Genomic DNA, 6125 nt, shown 5'->3' with positions numbered 1-6125 from the left:
TATATATATATATATATATATATACACATATACCAAAAAAAAACGTTTTGTTACATCTGTGTGATAAGTGCAAAAAACATACCTGTTCATGTTAAATATTCAAATCTGTCCTGTAGCCTATGCACACCTGTGGTATCTCAGGGAATCGATTTAGTCCTCCTAGCTCTTATCTTGGACTAGAGAAAAATGAGTGTCTGTGTTGTAGAAATGAGGTAAGTGGGAGGGTTTAAGTAGTTTAGCAAATAACAACTGGGAAAACCATTCAGTCCATAAAAATGGTATGTGTTGTCAGCTCACAACAGGATTTAGGAGCTAAATGCATTTCTGGCAGAATAGCAGGTATTTTTCTATACATACAGGATCTTGTGATAAAACATGTGGCAATGTGCATGTATTGAAAATATGATTTTTATTTTGCCCTGACATGCTCTTTACGTCAGGAGGGAGGCAAGCTGTTCCCTGCTTCATTATCTTAACAATTTTATTACTACGTGCATTGTGGATACAGATACAGATCAACTGATATGCCTCTATGAGAACTACATCTTCAAACATACCAAGATCCACCAATTTGCAACTCAGCAAAGGGAGCTCGAGCAGCAAGGTACTTGGAAGGCTTACACAGAGGTTTTCCAGCAAATTAGAACATTTCTGAGTGCCACACAGAGCACTTCTGACAGTAATAAGCACTTAAATGTCCCAATTCCAATCCCTAATTATCTTATTGGACCATCAAATCAGAGAAAGGATCACTTTTACTGTTTCTATGACACCTGGCCTACTTAGCCTTGTTCCCACATAATAAGCATAAAAAAAAAAACGAATTACATGATTAGGATTATATCAATTATAATAAAAATGCAACAGTGGCCAATGCATGACATAACCTTTCTGCCCCATGCAAAGCTCAGATATGTAACAGGACCATACAGATACCTGACCATAAACACCATCCACATTGTAATTGAGATGGAGAGTAGAAAAATTAAATAGCTTCTTCTTTTCATTTAGCATTCAGCAAAGGCTTCTTCCTTCCAAGTCAACCATGACACCAAAATAATGTAATCAACAAGGTGATTGAGACTTTGCCGCACAAAACAATTCTCTCACGGAAGCTTATGGTATAGTCGAATATTCTACTTCACCTTGGCAAGGTAGGAATTGTAGAAATTTCTTACATGATGGTTTTACTAAAATATAAGATGATATGACAAATGCTATTTTCCCTGGTTTTCTCCTGCTATTTTGTAAAATTTTATTTACACAAGGATCATCTCAACTGTTTTTCCTGACAAGTTTGTCTAACATTAAACAAACCAGAATAAACACCTGCAGAAAAGACAAAAAAGCAGGACTAGGGAAGGCTTTATAATTGTAGGTTCTTTTGTGGCAGAAAGAATGTTTATTCGAATGTTTAAGAACTTATCATCTAAGGTTCCCTGTGGTGACCATTCCTAAAAAATAAATACTTAGAATCAGGCAATATTCACTGTGTAGCCTGCCCAGCAACGCACAGCCTTGTTTTTTTTTAATTTTCCCCACCCAGCTAATGTAAACCATGGATTCCATTTCCATTAGAAGGTCCATCAACATTTGGGGATGGTCAATCAATTAATATGAATGAAGTCTGTGGTGAGTATAGGTCCCCCCTTCCTCACTGCTCAAACTACATGATTTTATTGCCTTAGTGACTTACACAGGGGTACTAGTTAGGGGGGCAGGAAGTTGGGACATAAGTGCTCCCTCATTCCATGCAGAAGGGCATGTGAAGCACAGCAGAGGAGATGCACGCTCATTGCTCTCTTGCTAAGGGGATACCAGCCTGTATGCCTTGTGTGTTGGGATTGTTAGCTCTGGGAAAGGGGGACACAGTTTGAGGACCACATTTTTTTTTAACCTTTTTTCATCCTGCAGTAAATAATTTACCATCTGAAATGCTGCTGAACCTGTATTATAAGCACATGTTCAGCACTCTCCATAAGCAAAAACCCTACAGCTCTAAAGCAAAGAAGCACTTTAAAATATACTTCACCCACTCCAAACCAAGGAATAGTTTCAAAATTAAGCAAAGTGAAAAATGGGTGAGTGTGTTTCAAATTTAAAAACAAATCAAGATTCACTGAGTGTTAAATAGGATAGTTAGTACAGTAAAGCACTTTCCCATTGAAGAACAGATGCTGGTCAAATCTTGTTTGATGCAATTTTCGGTAGATGACTCTTGTTTAAAAATGGATAAAAAGCACTGTGATAAACAGAATGAATGCCAATACTGAATATCTGTTGAAAATGGGCAAATGCTGGGCAATTTCACTTCATTGACAAATACACCCCAAAATGTAGAAAATGCTCAAATCTTTGTTAAAACGCCTAAAAAAAAAACCCTAAAAAATGAGTCTTTGACTAACATTAAAAGTGAATAAATCTAAAGAGCAAAGTATTTCTTTAACATCCCAATATGTGTTTTTATAAACACCATTCAGGGTTACTTTGTAATCTCTTACATTAATATGTGAATATTTGTGAAATGTATATATAAATGTGGGTAAATGTGTTCACTGCAGTGTATGTGTTAATGTGTTTTTCATTGTGTGTGCATCAGTCCCAATTGCTGTTTAATAATAAAAGTAAAAGAGGCTTTGAAAAGACGGTGAAAATCCCATCGGATGACTTTCTAACTTCAAAGGCAGCTCAGTCATTCCCCTCCCTGTTGGCTCTGAGTGAGCTTTGCTTGACATCGGGACCTTCCTAATTGGCTGATGGCAGAAGGTTGAAAGGCCTGTGTACTTAACAAAGCCCCCAAAAATGGAATTCCACTAAGGATGTGCTAGAGGAACACAGCAAAGGAGACAATGCCTATCAGAATTCATTTCTCGCTAATCACAGAGAATATATACATATAAATCTCAGGATAAGCATATGGCTGCCATAATATAATCATCTTATGATTTGTAATTTCTCCTAAGAACTTCCTATTATATCTCCCGTTTTCCATAGCAGGTATATAACATTCTCATAATAATATATTGCTTAAGCTGTGTTCTTTTTTTGTGTAGTGAAATAATGAAAGGAACAAGAATTAATGTTAAAAAAACTATCCTTCTTAGAGACACAATCAGGGGAGAATACCAGGAAAATATTAACTTTGTTAATAAGCTGAAGATTATTACTGGAATAAGAGCACATTTAGATTTTGATCTTTAAAAAGTGACATTTAACTGGGCCAGCATTCAAAGAAAAATACTAGAAAATGTTGCTGTTAAAGGCATACTTATGAATATGACCTTCATTTTGTCTCCGACCCTGAGCAGATTTACCTTAATTTTAAACAGCTTCACTTGTATTGCAGGTCTGCATGTTAAGCAACATAGGTCTGCAATGTGTATTATTTAGCTAAAGCAGGCATCTACTAAGAGTGATTTCTAGTAAAATAGCTCTTATTTCTTGTTTGTTCTTCTATCACTTATCTATAATTGAGGTAAACCTAAACAGGCATAATCCGTAATGTTTTCTGTTGTGAACAACAGAGGTCAAGAGCTTTTTTTCTGTCCCTAAAGCTCACAATCTCTTATGAGAAAACAATTTGAGACTAGATCTAGATCTATGAGACAAGTTGGTTTTTACAAACACAGTTCTCATCTTGTGGTATTTAGGACATGCATCTTTGGCAGTCTAATATGCCAATCTAATGTAGTGAGTAGGTTAAGTGAGTTGATAAAGATGCATCCAGAGCCCTAAGGCTGAATCTGAGCCAGGATGCAGCACCTACTCTGACAGCAAGGAGGATATGGGTGTACCTTAACAATAGTCTTGTCAAAGGCATTGCAAAGGTCCTAAAAATATCTGGGAAACCTTTAAGCACTTTTAATAGTGAGAAGTTGCTGGCTGGTGGGAATGGCTGGCATTGTTTAAGAGGGTGTGGTTAAACTAAGCTTTAGAAGCCCTTAAACCTGAGGTGTTTTGTTGCACAAATATCAATATTATAGCAAGCCAGGCTCCAGTGCACCACCTCCTGCACCTCACTGTTGGTGACTCAAAGTGATGAGTGGACTCACTGACCAACAGGAATTAGCAAATTTGTGATTTCTGCTTTGCTGTAATGTTGGCAAAATGCGTTGGAATCAATAGGGGGGGGGGGAATAAAGGAGGTGTTTTTAAGAGGACATTGGCCTTTAAATGGCTCCTGAGGGTTTGGGAAACTCCTTTCAACAATCTTGTTTATCAACAAAGTCATGTGATCATGATGTCAGTGATAATGTGGTTACATGAATTTGGTCATCAATAAAGTGTTAGGGTGTTAGGGTCATTGGGGTTGGTTTGTTTATCAGAAAAGGCATTGATGACTATGTTAGGACTGACATTATGATTTTGTTAGAAAACAAAACCACGTGATTTTTTTTTACTATAGTCTAAAGGGGGCAGGCCCGAACTTTCTATACTGAAGCTGATTTGCTTGGGTTTGGGATGTTCTAGCAGATATCTGAAGGTATGTTCAACCACCTGTATGTTTAACAGATTTCTGGCTATTGCAAATTTAGTTTAATTAGTGTCTGCACTTCTAACTTGTCATGCTGTGAACAAAGCACTCATATGGCACAGCTGGTGAGCCCACAACTAGTGATGGTCAGATACCAGTGGCGATACTTGGCATTTTCACGAGAACTACCAGGTTGCAGCTGCGACAGGGCCCTGGCGCCCCACCACTGTCCTGAAATCATTAGTCCGTAGTGTTTTCGAAAAACCAGATGCCTATGTGATTGATGGCCCTAGAATTATTGCTCTCACTCCAACATTTGTGACAATATGTAACATTTATGACACATTTTTTGCTTTTGCAAGTAGGCGCACCCAATGCGTACTTGCGTTGTATGTGCGTGCACGTGAGGGGACGGTGGGGCATTTTTTTTTGTTACTTTCATTTTTTATTTACATTTAACTTTATTGCTATTACATCTCATTATAGCAAATATAATGTGACAGGTCCTCTTTATGTAGACATCAGGGGTCTTGTAGATGCCTTATGTCACCTAGGGACCCCAAAGGAGCTGATGAAGCAGAGATCAGCTTCCCCGGCTTCTTCTCCTGGCTCTAAGAGCCGGAGAATGTACACAGTGACACTGGATGTGATGTAATACACATCGCTTCCGATGTCAGGAAGCCTGCAGATCTCTCTCCGATTAGTCAGGAGAGACACGCCATGCTGGGCCCTCACTGGGGGCAGCTGAGCCCAGGGAAGCAGGCAACGGCAGAGGTGGGGCGGCCCATACATCGTCCCACCGCACAAGCGATCCGACGGCTGTACAGCTGTACTGTATTGCTTGTATTGCAGCAGCAGCCGTGTTCTGGGTATAACCGCTTCAGGACAGGACATTGTTTTACAATGGGCGGTCCCGAAGCAGTTAAAACAGGGATGCACAAATCCCAGGAGCCCCATAGCCAATGCTCCTTAAAAATGACAGCTGCCTCCTAACTTTTGAGTTTTTCTCTAGTATAGTCTTGGAGCTGGAAAAGTATCTGTATTTGTACTTGTACCGAGTACCAGACCTTGGTATCTGTGCATCCCTATCCACAATCCCATGATATCTCTTAAGCACTGTGCCATCAGGGTAAGATACTGTTGCACATACTAAAATCACTGTCGGGTCTATTCACTAAGCTGCCGAGGGCAGCCGAGTGAACAACCGACCCCAAGTGAAGTGAGCCGAACACTGTTCGGCTATTCACTTCAGGCTGGTACGGCTGATTTCAGCCGTACATCGGCTGAAATCAGCCGTACATCGCCTTGCTGCACATGGCTTCGGGTCGGCCGAACATGCTCAGTTCTGCTCGGTCCCTCAGAGGGACCGAGCAGACCAGAAAAATTGTTTAAAAAGTTTTAAAAAAGTAAATAGAAAACGATTGTGCGGAGCTAGCAAAAAAAAACTCTCCGGGAGCTCTGGGAGCCTCCCGCTCCTGGCCACCCAGGAGAGAAACACTGCTGTTTCTTTTTTTTTCTTTATTCTGACACGGAGCGATGTCAGAATAGGAAAGAAAAAAAAATTCCCATTGAAATGCATTGCTACATTACTATTGGCTATTTCAATTTGCAATAGCCAATAGTAAACTAGCATTGTACCCGCCCTCTGCTG

At 39.7% G+C, this 6125-nt stretch overlaps 1 protein-coding gene across 1 annotated transcript in view; it reads right to left on the bottom strand.

Moving 5' to 3' along the window:
• LOC108798954 (ephrin-A2-like) overlaps window positions 1-6125 on the bottom strand; it is a 226710-nt gene that overhangs the window by 123870 nt on the left and 96715 nt on the right. The gene's annotated exons all lie outside the window — the stretch shown is intronic.

Source organism: Nanorana parkeri, unplaced genomic scaffold (genome assembly GCF_000935625.1).
Source record: "Nanorana parkeri isolate BGI_ZX_2015 unplaced genomic scaffold, ASM93562v1 scaffold1593, whole genome shotgun sequence".
NCBI lineage: Eukaryota > Metazoa > Chordata > Amphibia > Anura > Dicroglossidae > Nanorana > Nanorana parkeri.
Note: the sequence above shows the minus strand (reverse complement) of the source record. Positions and strands in the feature narration are given on the sequence as shown.